The following is a 12,157-nucleotide window of genomic DNA, read 5'->3' on the forward strand; positions in this document are numbered from 1 at the left end:
ATGGCCCCAAGAACTTGGTGCTCAATACCATGGCATAAACACAACTTTGCACAACTAACCAGCAAGTGCACTGGGTCGTCCAAGTAATAAACCTTACGCGAGTAAGGGTCGATCCCACAGAGATTGTTGGTATGAAGCAAGCTATGGTCACCTTGTAAATCTTAGTTAGGCAGACTCAAATGGGTATAGTGATATACGAATGAAGCATAAAGATAAAGATAGAGGTACTTATGTAATTCATTGGTAGGAACTTCAGATAAGCGTATGAAGATGCTTTCCCTTCCGTCTCTCTGCTTTCCTACTGTCTTCATCCAATCCTTCTTACTCCTTTCCATGGCAAGCTTATGCAAGGGTTTCACCGTTGTCAGTGGCTACCTCCCATCCTCTCAGTGAAAATGTTCCTATGCTCTGTCACAGCATATGGCTAATCAGCTGTCGGTTCTCGGTCAGGCCGGAATAGAATCCAGTGATTCTTTTGCGTCTGTCACTAACGCCCCGCCTGCTAGGAGTTTGAAGCACGTCACAGTCATTCAATCATTGAATCCTACTCAGAATACCACAGACAAGGTTAGACCTTCCGGATTCTCTTGAATGCCGCCATCAGTTCTCGCCTATACCACGAAGACTCTGATCTCACGGAATGGCTGGCTCGTTTGTCAGGCGAGCACTCAGTTGTCAGGCGATCAACCATGCATCGTGTACCAGGAATCCAAGAGATAAACACTAGAGCCTTGTTTGCTTGTAGAACAGAAGTGGTTGTCAGTCACTTTGTTCATAGGTGAGAATGATGATGAGTGTCACGGATCATCACATTCATCAAGTTGAAGAACAAGTGATATCTTGGACAAAGAACAAGCGGAATTGAATAGAAGAACAATAGTAATTGCATTAATACTCGAGGTACAGCAGAGCTCCACACCTTAATCTATGGTGTATAGAAACTCCACCGTTGAAAATACATAAGAACAAGGTCTAGGCATGGCCGAATGGCCAGCCTCCCCCAAAGAGGGTTTAATCATCAAAGCATGATCAAAAGATCTCTAATACAATAGCAAAAGGTCCTACTTATAGAAAACTAGTAGCCTAGGGTGTACAGAGATGAGTAAATGACATAAAAATCCACTTCCGGGCCCACTTGGTGTGTGCTTGGGCTGAGCAATGAAGCAATTTCGTGTAGAGACTCTTCTTGGAGTTAAACGCCAGCTTTTATGCTAGTTTGGGCGTTTAACTCCCATTTAGGTGCCAGTTCCGGCGTTTAACGCTGGAATTTCTGAGGGTGACTTTGAACGCCGGTTTGGGCCATCAAATCTTGGGCAAAGTATGGACTATCATATATTGCTGGAAAGCCCAGGATGTCTACTTTCCAACGCCGTTGAGAGCGCGCCAATTGGGCTTCTGTAGCTCCAGAAAATCCACTTCGAGTGCAGGGAGGTCAGAATCCAACAGCATCTGCAGTCCTTTTCAGTCTCTGGATCAGATTTTTGCTCAGGTCCCTCAATTTCAGCCAGAAAATACCTGAAATCACAGAAAAACACACAAACTCATAGTAAAGTCCAGAAAAGTGAATTTTAACTAAAAACTAATAAAAATATACTAAGAACTTAACTAAAACTACTAAAAACATACTAAAAACAATGCCAAAAAGGGTACAAATTATCCGCTCATCAGTCCTTATGGACATATGTGTGGAAGGAGCTCAATGGAAAAGAGACTCCAAAGGCAAACCGGTTCAACTAAGAAGACTGGATCTCAAGTCTGTGGCTAGAGGATGGTTGGAGTTCATCCAACGCTCCATCATCCCTACTAGCAACCGATCCGAAGTTACTATGGATCGGGCTATCATGATTCATAGCATCATGATTGGAGAGGAAGTAGAAGTTCATGAAGTCATCTCCCTTGAATTCTACAAAATAGCCGAAAAGCCCTCTGATGATGTTTTTGTGGAAAAATTAATTTCCAACACACAAATCCAACCGGCAAGTGTACCGGGTCGCATCAAGTAGTAATAACTCACTTAGAGTGAGGTCGATCCCACAGGGATTGATGGATCAAGCAATTTTAGTGGGTGATTAGTTTAGTCAAGCTAACATTTAAGTGAATTTGGATGAAGTGTAACCAACAGAAATTAAATAGCAAGGAAAATTAAAGTGCAGAAAGTAAAATTGCAGGAAACTTAAAGAACAAGAAAGTAAAATAACTGAAACTTAAATTGCAAGAATTGTAAATTGCATCAAATGTAAAAGGGGGTTGGGTGCTGGAAATTAAAATTCAACAGGAAAGTGTAAATAGCAATCGAACAGAGAAGTAAAAGGTACAAAATCATGCAACAGATCTAAACAAAAAATGGAAATTGCTTGAAGAATTCTAAACAGAAAAGCAGTGCTTAATTTGCAGCAATTTAGAAGAATGTTGAAGATCTCAAGATTGGAGGAGACTAGATAACAAGTCTAGATCTCAAATCCTTCCTTGATCCAACAAGAACAATTGCAAAAGAAATAAAGGAAAGCAAAGTGCAGAAATCAGAAAAAGAAGAAATGAGCAGAAAGTAGAATTCAATTATGCAGAAAATTAAAGAAGAGATCTCAAGGTGAGATTGAAACAGAAGTTCTTCAATTCTTCACCCAAGATCCAAAGCAAGAAAAGTGAAGAGTGCTCAAGCAAGAACTAGGAAGAAGAGAGATCAATTCTCCTTCCTAATTCTCTAAGAAATCCCAAAGTTCAAAGTTAAAATGCAAGTGGAAAGGAAAATTACAAAATAAAGTCTCCAGCCCCCCAATTACATAAAACTAGCTCCTATTTATACACTTTCTATTCTTGGATTTTGGGATTTGGATGGGCTTTTGATTTGGTGAAGAAATGAATTAAATTGGGTTTTTAATTCAATTTCAGCCCATGAAGGAAAATTGCTTCCAGGAGGCTGCCCTGCCCTTGTGGAGGGCAGGGCAGAAAATTGGTGCATGGTGCACAAGCTTGGTGCGGCCTTGGTGCAAGTTGGTGCTGCGTGGTGCGCGAGAGGCTGCCCTGCCCGCGCCAAGGGCAGGGCAAGAAGAGTTTGATGCGCCAGGATTGAGGAGTGCGCGCGCTTGGTGCTGCCAGGGGACGAAATTGGTGCGCCAAATTTGTTGCTTGGTGTGCCAAGTTCTTGTGCCATCCAAATGCTGCCCTGCCCGCGCCAAGGGCAGGGCAATGTTCCTTCTTTCATGTCCCAAGTTCGAATCACGGAGGAAGCAAACACGCTACATCATTTTCCTTGGCTTCTTTTTGCTTATTTTTTGCCCTTAAAGATGCCTCTCGTTCCTGCCCCAATTGTGCGCCAAATATGGATTGCTATATATCGTTGGAAAGCTCTGAATGTCAGCTTTCCAACGCAACTAGAAGCACATCAATTGGACGTCTGTAGCTCAAGTTATAGCCATTTGAAGGAGGCATGGTCATGCTGTGAGCGCCCAGATTTTAACTTAGCGAAAATTTTGCTTCCAATCCTTAATGTGCATCACGATCCTGCCCCTGGCAAGGGCAGGGCAGAATCGTGCTGGCTGCTTCCTTCCTTGATTTGGTCATGGGCCACGCTTTTAAAAGCGTGGCCTAAGGCTCCAAAGTGTACCCCAACTTCAAAGTGTACCCCAAAGCTCTTTTTTTCTCCTTTTTTTGTGCTTCTTTGCTTCTTTTTCTTCTTATTTTCTACAAGATATAAAAAAATTAAAATATCAAGAAAATATATCATTTAAGTACAAAAAGCATTCAATATTTAAGCACAAATCATCAATTTCTTGTATGAAAAAGCATAGAAAATGGGTATATGATGACATGTCATCACACTCCACCACGGCTAGGCTAGCTTTTCCTCATCTTATTTGCCATCTATGTTACTCAGCTGGAGTTATCATAGAAGGAGACATCCCCATTGAGGAGGATAAGCCTATCACTAAGAAAAGGATGGAGTAAACAAGAGAGCCCACTCATGGATCCCAAGAGACGCATGAGGAAGCTCATCACCAAGAAATCCTGGAGATGCCTCAAGGGATGCACTTTCCTCCCAACAACTATTGGGAACAACTCAACACTTCTCTAGAAGATTTGAGTTACAATATGGATCAATTAAGGGTGGAACATCAAGAGCACTCCATCATTCTCCATGAAATTAGAGAACATCAAAGAGCAATGAGGGAGGAGCAACAAAGGCAAGGAAGAGACATAGAAGAACTCAAGGACATCATTGGTTCTTCAAGAAGAAAGCGCCACCATCACTAAGGTGGATTCATTCCTTGTTCTTATTTTTCTGTTTTTCGGTTTTTTATGTTATATGTTTATCTATGTTTGTGTCTTTATTACATGATCATTAGTATTTAGTAACTATGTCTTAAGGCTATGAATAATTCCATGAATCCTTCACCTCTCTTAATGAAAATGTTTCTAATTCAAAAGAACAAGAAGTACATGAATTTTGAAATTATCCTTGAATTTAGTTTAATTATTTTGATGTGGTGACAATACTTTTTGTTTTCTGAATGAATGCTTGAACAGTGCATAATTTTGATCTTGTTGTTTATGAATGTTAAAATTGTTGGCTCTTGAAAGAATGATGAACAAAGAGAAATGCTATTGATAATCTGAAAAATCATGAAATTGATTCTTGAAGCAAGAAAAAGCAGTGAAAAAGCAAAAGCTTGTGAAAAAAAAATTTAGAAAGAAAAAGAAAAAGCAAGCAGAAAAAGCCAATAGCCCTTAAAACCAAAAAGCAAGGGTAAAAAGGATCCAAGGCTTTGAGCATCAATGGATAGGAGGGCCCAAGGAAATAAAATCTAGGCCTAAGCGGCTAAATCAAGCTGTCCCTAACCATGTTTGGTTAAAGTCGTGATCCAAAGCAAAAAGAGTGTGCTTAAGAACTCTGGACACCTCTAACTGGGGACTTTAGCAAAGCTGAGTCACAATCTGAAAAGGTTCACCCAGCTATGTGTCTGTGGCATTTATGTATCCGGTGGTAATACTGGAAAACAAAGTGCTTAGGGCCACGGCCAAGACTCATAAAAGTAGCTGTGTTCAAGAATCAACAAACTTAACTAAGAGAATCAATAACACTATCTGAAATTCTAAGTTCCTATAGATCCCAATCATTCTAAACTTCAAAGGAGAAAGTAAGATGCCAAAATTTTTCAGAAGCAAAAAGCTACAAGTCCCGCTCATCTAATTAGAATTAATATTCGTTGATATTTTGGAATTTATAGTATATTCTCTTCTTTTTATCCTAATTGATTTTCAGTTTCTTGGGGACAAGCAACAATTTAAGTTTGGTGTTGTGATGAGCGGATAATTTAACGCTTTTTGGCATTAGGTAGCTTTTAGTATAATCTAGCTACTTTTAGGGATGTTTTCATTAGTTTTTATGCTAAATTCATATTTCTGGACTTTACTATGAGTTTGTGTATTTTTCTGTGATTTCAGGTAATTTCTGGCTGAAATTGAGGTACCTGAGCAAAACTCTGATAAAAGGTTGACAAAGGACTGATGATGCTGTTGGATTCTGACCTTCCTGCACTCGAAATGGATTTTCTGGAGCTACAAAACTCCAAATGGCGCGCTCTTATTGGAGTTGGAAAGTAGACATCCAGAGCTTTCCAGCAATATATAATAGTCATACTTTATTCGTGATTAGACGACGTAAACTGGCGCTCAACGCCAGTTCCATGCTGCATTCTGGAGTCAAACGCCAGAAACACATCACGAACCAGAGTTGAACGCCAAAAACACGTTACAACTTGGCGTTCAACTCCAAAAGAAGCCTCTGAACGTGTAAAGCTCAAGCTCAGACCACGCACACTCCAAATGGGCCCCGGAAGTGGATTTCTGCATCAATTACTTACTTCTGTAAACCCTAGTTGCTAGTCTAGTATAAATAAGACATTTTACTATTGTATTAGACGTCTTTTGATTGATCTTTAATCAGTGTATGAGATTTTAGACCTTCATGGGAGCTGGCCATTCGGCCATGCCTGGACCACTTTCACTTATGTATTTTCAACGGTGGAGTTTCTACACACCATAGATTAAGGGTGTGGAGCTCTGCTGTACCTCGAGTTTTAATGCAATTACTACTATTTTCTATTCAATTCAGTTTATTCCTGTTCTAAGATATTCGCTGCACTTCACCATGATGAATGTGATGATTCATGACACTCATCATCATTCTCACCTATGAATGCGTGACTGACAATCACTTCCGTTCTACCTTAGACCGGGCGCATATCTCTTGGATTCCTTTACCAGAATCTTCGTGGTATAAGCTAGATTGATGGCGGCATTCATGAGAATCCGAAAAGTCTAAACCTTGTCTGTGGTATTCAGAGTAGGATTCAGGGATTGAATGACTGTGACGAGCTTCAAACTCGCGACTGTTGGGCGTGATGACAAACGCAAAAGAATCAAGGGATTCTATTCCAACATGATCGAGAACCGACAGATGATTAGCCGTGCCGTGCCAGAGCATTTGGACCTTTTTCACTGAGAGGATGGGATGTAACCATTGACAATGGTGATGCCCTACATACAGCTTGCCATGGAAAGGAGTAAAAAGGATTGGATGAAGACAGTAAGAAAGCAGAGATTTAAAAGGAGCATATCATCTTCATACGCTTATCTGAAATTCCTACTAATGATTTACATAAGTATTTCTATCTTTATTTTCTGCTTTATTAATTATTCGAAAACTCCATAACATTTACTATCCGCCTGACTGAGATTTACAAGATGACCATAGCTTGCTTCATACCAACAATCTCCGTGGGATCGACCCTTACTCACGTAAGGTATTACTTGGACGACCCAGTGCACTTGCTGGTTAGTTGTGCGGAGTTGTGACTAAGTGTGATTCATGTTTAAGAGCGCTACCAAGTTATTGGAGCCATTGTTGATGATCACAATTTTGTGCACCAGTCCTAAAGTTTTACATGACCATAGGAGGACACCCTAGTGACTACAAACGGTCCTGACCATCTTGACTTGAGCTTTTCCGGGAATAGCTTGAGTCTAAAATCGAATAGCAACACCTTCTGGCCGGGCTCGAAAACTCTGGAGGCTATCTTCCTATCATGCCATTTCTTTGCCCTTTCCTTGTAGACTTTGGCATTCTCAAAGGCAGCATGCCAAAATTCGTCAAGTTCATTTAGTTGGAGCAACCTCTACTCTCTTGCAGTCTTAGCATCAAAGTTTAGAAACCTTGTTGCCCAATATGCTCTGTGCTCCAACTTCACTGGCAAATGACAGGCCTTACCATAGACTAATTGATAAGGAGACATCCCAATGGGGGTCATGAAGGTTGTCCTGTATGCCCAGAGGGCATCATCAAATATTCTTGCCCAGTCCTTCCTTGAGGTGCTTATTGTCTTTTCCAAGATCTTCTTGAGTTCCCTATTCGAGACCTCAACTTGTCCACTTGTTTGTGGGTGATAGGGGATTGCCACCTTATGACAGACTCCATAAAATGTCCTCCATACTCAGAAGAGGTTTGGCTAGTAAAATCCGCTCGAAAGGTCCTTGGTGGCCATTCTCTCCCCTCCAAAATGTCCTCCATACTCAGAATGATGACAATCCCAGAGAATCTGCTGGACTTCCTCCTCTGAGACACAACACCTGATCATCCCATCTGAGCATCTCTTAAAAAGATAGGGTTTATCCTATAAGTAGTACTTGGCATCATGCAAAAGTTTTCTGACTTGTTGTTTTATGTACTCTTTGGGGATGAACCTCATGGCCTTATAGTTTGCAATGTTTGCAAACTGTGGCGCCTTTTGGATCACAAAAGGTACTCATATGGAAAGGTTTCAGTCACAGCAGTAGTAGGTGGTGGTGTTCCTTCTCTGTTGTGGTGTAGTTCTTTTCAGCATCATTCAAAATTCGGCTGGCATGATAAATGACATGCATAAGCTTGTCTTGACTCTGTCCCAAAACCACACCTATGGCATAATCACTGGCATCACACATTAACTCAAATGACAAATCCCAATTGGGTATGGCAATGATGGGTGCAGAGACAAGCTTTGCTTTTAAAGTTTCAAACGCATGCAAGCATTCTTTATCAAAAACAAAAGGTGTGTCAGTAGCTAGAAGATTGCATAGGGATTTTACAATTTTAGAAAAGTCCTTTATAAATCTCCTATAGAATCCTACATGTCCTGAAAAGCTTCTGATTGCCTTAACATTAGTAGGTGGCCGTAATTTTTCAATTACCTCCACGTTAGCTTGATCAACTTCTATTCCTTTGTTTGAAATCCGATGGCTGATGCCAAGGCATCTTAGGCTAGTTTCACTAGCATTTTTCTGTTAGTTTTAGTTGTTTTATGCATTTTCTTGAGCTTAAAGTAACCAAGAATGGTTAAATGAATAACAAAGTAATGAACCATCCAAACAGTATGATTTTGATGCAAATTTCATGAGTTTTTAGTTATATTACTTGAATGCTATGAATGAAAGATTTCTCATAAAATTTTGCAAGACTTTGATGCAGTTGTTTGGATGATTTCAGGGAAGAAGAGGCTAGGCAAGGAAGCAACAAAATCAATAAAGGAAGCTTGAATATCACATGTGGAGTTTAAGCTCCAGTTTAAGCTTAAACTGGAGCTTAAACGCCAAAATCATGAAAGCTGAGGAAAGGGCTGAAAGTGGCGTTTAACCTCCAGTTTAACCTTAAACTGGAAGTTAAACGCCAGAATTGAAAGCACCAGGGAGCCATTTCCATGTTTAAGCTCCAGTTTAACCTTAAACTGGAGCTTAAACGTGTTTGACCATTCTCCTCCAGGGTTGCGTTTTGCATTTCCACGTTTAAGCTCCAGTTTAAGCTTAAACTGGAGCTTAAACGTGTTCGACCTTTACCCTCCAGGATGGCTTTCCTCCATTTCCACGTTTAAGCTTCAGTTTAACCTTAAACTGAAGCTTAAACGTGTTCGACAATTCCACACTCCAGGGTTGCCTTCTTCCATTTCCACGTTTAAGCTTCAGTTTAACCTTAAACTGAAGCTTAAACGTGTTCGACTTATATCACCTCCAGGAGTGTCCAACGTTTAAGTTGCAGTTTAAGCTTAAACTGCAACTTAAACGCCACTAATTGAAAAGGTTTCTGGGCCAAAGATATTGCAGTTTAAGTTAGCATTTGAGCACAAGCATTAACATAAACGTACTCTGGTATGAAACCCAATTGAATATCATGGTTTATGGGATTGGGCCTGAAGAATTGATGAGTCTGGAATTTCAAATTGTTGAGTCATGTGTCATTACTTGATTATCACTAAGTTAGCTCAATGAATGTTACAGAATTGGATCAGCAGCCTCATCAGGATTATGGATCATAAACCCAAAGCAAAAGGAAATCAAGGAAAAGCCTCAAAGCCCAAGAAACACAACAGAAGCTCAATTTAGAAAGTGTATAAATAGGATAGAAATTAAGTTAGTTGGAACGACTCTAGGACTTTTTGGATCATTTTTCTAGTTTTCATACTTTTTGTAATTGAATTCAGAGCTATGACTCACTAAACCCCTTTCATTGGGTTAGGGAGCTCTATTGTAATTCAATGAATCAATAATAGTTTTTATCTTCTTCTTCAATCTTTTCTCCTGAATTTTGTTAGAAAGCTTCTCGATCTAATTCCATTGGTTAGTTGTCTTGGGAAAGAAACTATCCATAATTGGAATCCTTCGGAACCTTGGGAAAGGAATGGAGGATTCATGCTAGAGAAGCTTTCTCACAGTGAATTGGATTGGGGTTTGGATGGATATTGTGACATGTAATCCTACCAAATTGTGGTTCATGAAACTGTGTGGTATAATCAGTGATCGAGCATCATCTCTTCTTATGAACATTTAAACCAAGGGATTTTGAATTTGTTTGTTTTTAGAGAGAATTGGTGAGCCAAGGGATTGGGATCCAATCATATAAGATTGCCAAGCAAAATTCAATGAACGCATTGGTTGAGGAAGGGATAAAAATGTTTTGATTCGGAGATCTCAATATCTCCTGAAACCCAATGAATTCCCCATTTCTGATCTATCACTTTCTCTTTACATTCTACAATTAAATTTATGCAATCACCCCGATCCCCTTTTAATTTTAGCAATTTAGCTTCTCGCTCTTTAGTTCATGCAATTTAAGATTCTGCACTTTTAATTTCTTGCCATTTACGTTTCCCGCCAATTTTACATTCTGCAATTCTCATCTAAATCTTGATCCCGCTCAACTAGAACACACTTCTAATCCGAATTGCTCACTCAACCAATCCTTGTGGGATTCGACCTCACTCTATTGTGAGTTTTTACTTGACGATAACCAGTGCACTTGCCTGAAGGAATTTTTGCCGATCGTGAAATTTCCTAAAATCGTAGCTATCAAGTTTATAGCACATCAAGTTTATGGCGCCGTTGCCGGGGATTGGTTTTCGATTGACAATTCTCAAATTGGAAGTTAACTAGATTGAGCATTTTTCTTGTTTTGTTAATTCAGTTCAAGTTACTTGTTGAATTTTAATTTCTGCACTCTGTTACTTGCTTTCTTTCTTTATGCCTTTAAATTCAAGCAACTAACTCACTGACCCACTAACTATTTGAATTAATTCCTCAACTGCTCTAACCATACTCTTCCATTAACCAAGAGTATTTCACTTGTTTGTTGCCTGTGCTGTGTTCTTGTATGACAGGTAGGAGAAGAGAGACATCAACTCCTCCATATACCGAACCAGAGAGGACCCTTCATAGACTTAGAAGGGAAGCAAGAGGGAAGAGAGTACTGGGAGAAGAAGAATCTGAAGGAGAATCTGAAGACAATTTTGAAGAAGCTCTAGATCTCAACATGGATAGAGAAGTTCACAACCATGAGAGGGCTGATGGGAACAATGCCATTCCTGAGAGGAGGGTTCTTGGTTCATACATAAACCCAACCTCTGAGAATTGTGGTAGCAGCATTCAGAAACCACCCATTCAGGCCAACAATTTTGAACTCAAACCACAGCTAATATCACTAGTGGAGGATCATTGTTCATTTGGTGGGAGTGCTAATGAAGATCCAAACCAACATCTCACAAAATTCCTGAGAATTTGCGACACTGTGAAGTCCAATGGAGTCCAGGAAGATGCCTATAAACTGCTCTTGTTCCCATTTTCACTTAGGGACAAGGCAGCTAAGTGGCTGGAATCATTCCCAAGGGGGAGCCTAACCACCTGGGATGAGGTGGAAAGCAAGTTTCTGGCACGTTTCTACCCCCCACAAAGGGTCAATAGGCTTCGATCTGAGGTTCAGACTTTTAGACAAAAAGATGGTGAAACTCTCTACGAGGCATGGGAGAGGTTCAAGGAGTTGACAAGGAAATGCCCACCAGACATGTTCCATGACTGGGTGCAATTGCATATTTTCTATGATGGACTTTCTTATGAATCAAGGAAGGCTGTAGACCATTCATCAGGAGGTTCATTGAACAGGAAGAAGACTGTGGAAGAAGCCATTGAAGTGATTGAGACAGTGGCTGAGAATGAGTACTACTATGCTTCAGAGAGACACAACACTAAGGGAGTCATGGAGCTGAACCATGTTGATACAATTCTAGCTCAAAACAAGGTGTTTGCCAAGCAACTAGCAGAGCTCACCAGGAAATTAGGAACAAATCAAGTGGCTGCAATACACACACAAGATCAAGAGGAGGTAAGCACTGAAGGAGGTGACAGGGAAGAGGCCAACTATGTGGGAAATCAACAAAGGCAACCATATGATCCACACTCCAACACTTACAACCCAGGTTGGAAAAACCACCCAAACTTTGGGTGGGGAAACCAGCAAACCCAACCACAAAACCACAAACCTTACAACTCCAACCAAAGATCATACCAAGCCACACAAAACACCTACTCCCAACCACCATATCATGGCCAAAATAATCAACCTGCCCAACCTAATCCGAACCAACAATTTCAAGATCAATTAAACAGGATAGAAAGAATGCTTGCAACCATGGGTCAAGACATAACCGAATTGAAAGCCTTTAAGGAAGAAGTAAATTCTAACTTGCAAAATCAAGGAGCTGCCATCCAGAAGTTAGAAAATCAAATTGGGTATTTGTCTAAGCAAACCCCTGGGCCAAGCGTTTCTCATGCTGCCAAGGTTATTGCAAGGGAAGAATGTAAG

At 40.3% G+C, this 12,157-nt stretch overlaps 1 non-coding gene across 1 annotated transcript; it reads right to left on the minus strand.

The window, feature by feature from the left end:
- Positions 1–11,257: 11,257 nt before the first annotated feature.
- LOC130983523 (small nucleolar RNA R71) lies at positions 11,258–11,361 on the minus strand. The gene has a single exon (XR_009087508.1). It is a non-coding gene; the product is annotated as a small nucleolar RNA R71 (small nucleolar RNA).
- Positions 11,362–12,157: the final 796 nt, after the last annotated feature.

Source organism: Arachis stenosperma, chromosome 5 (assembly GCF_014773155.1).
Source record: "Arachis stenosperma cultivar V10309 chromosome 5, arast.V10309.gnm1.PFL2, whole genome shotgun sequence".
Classification (NCBI taxonomy): Eukaryota; Viridiplantae; Streptophyta; class Magnoliopsida; order Fabales; family Fabaceae; genus Arachis; species Arachis stenosperma.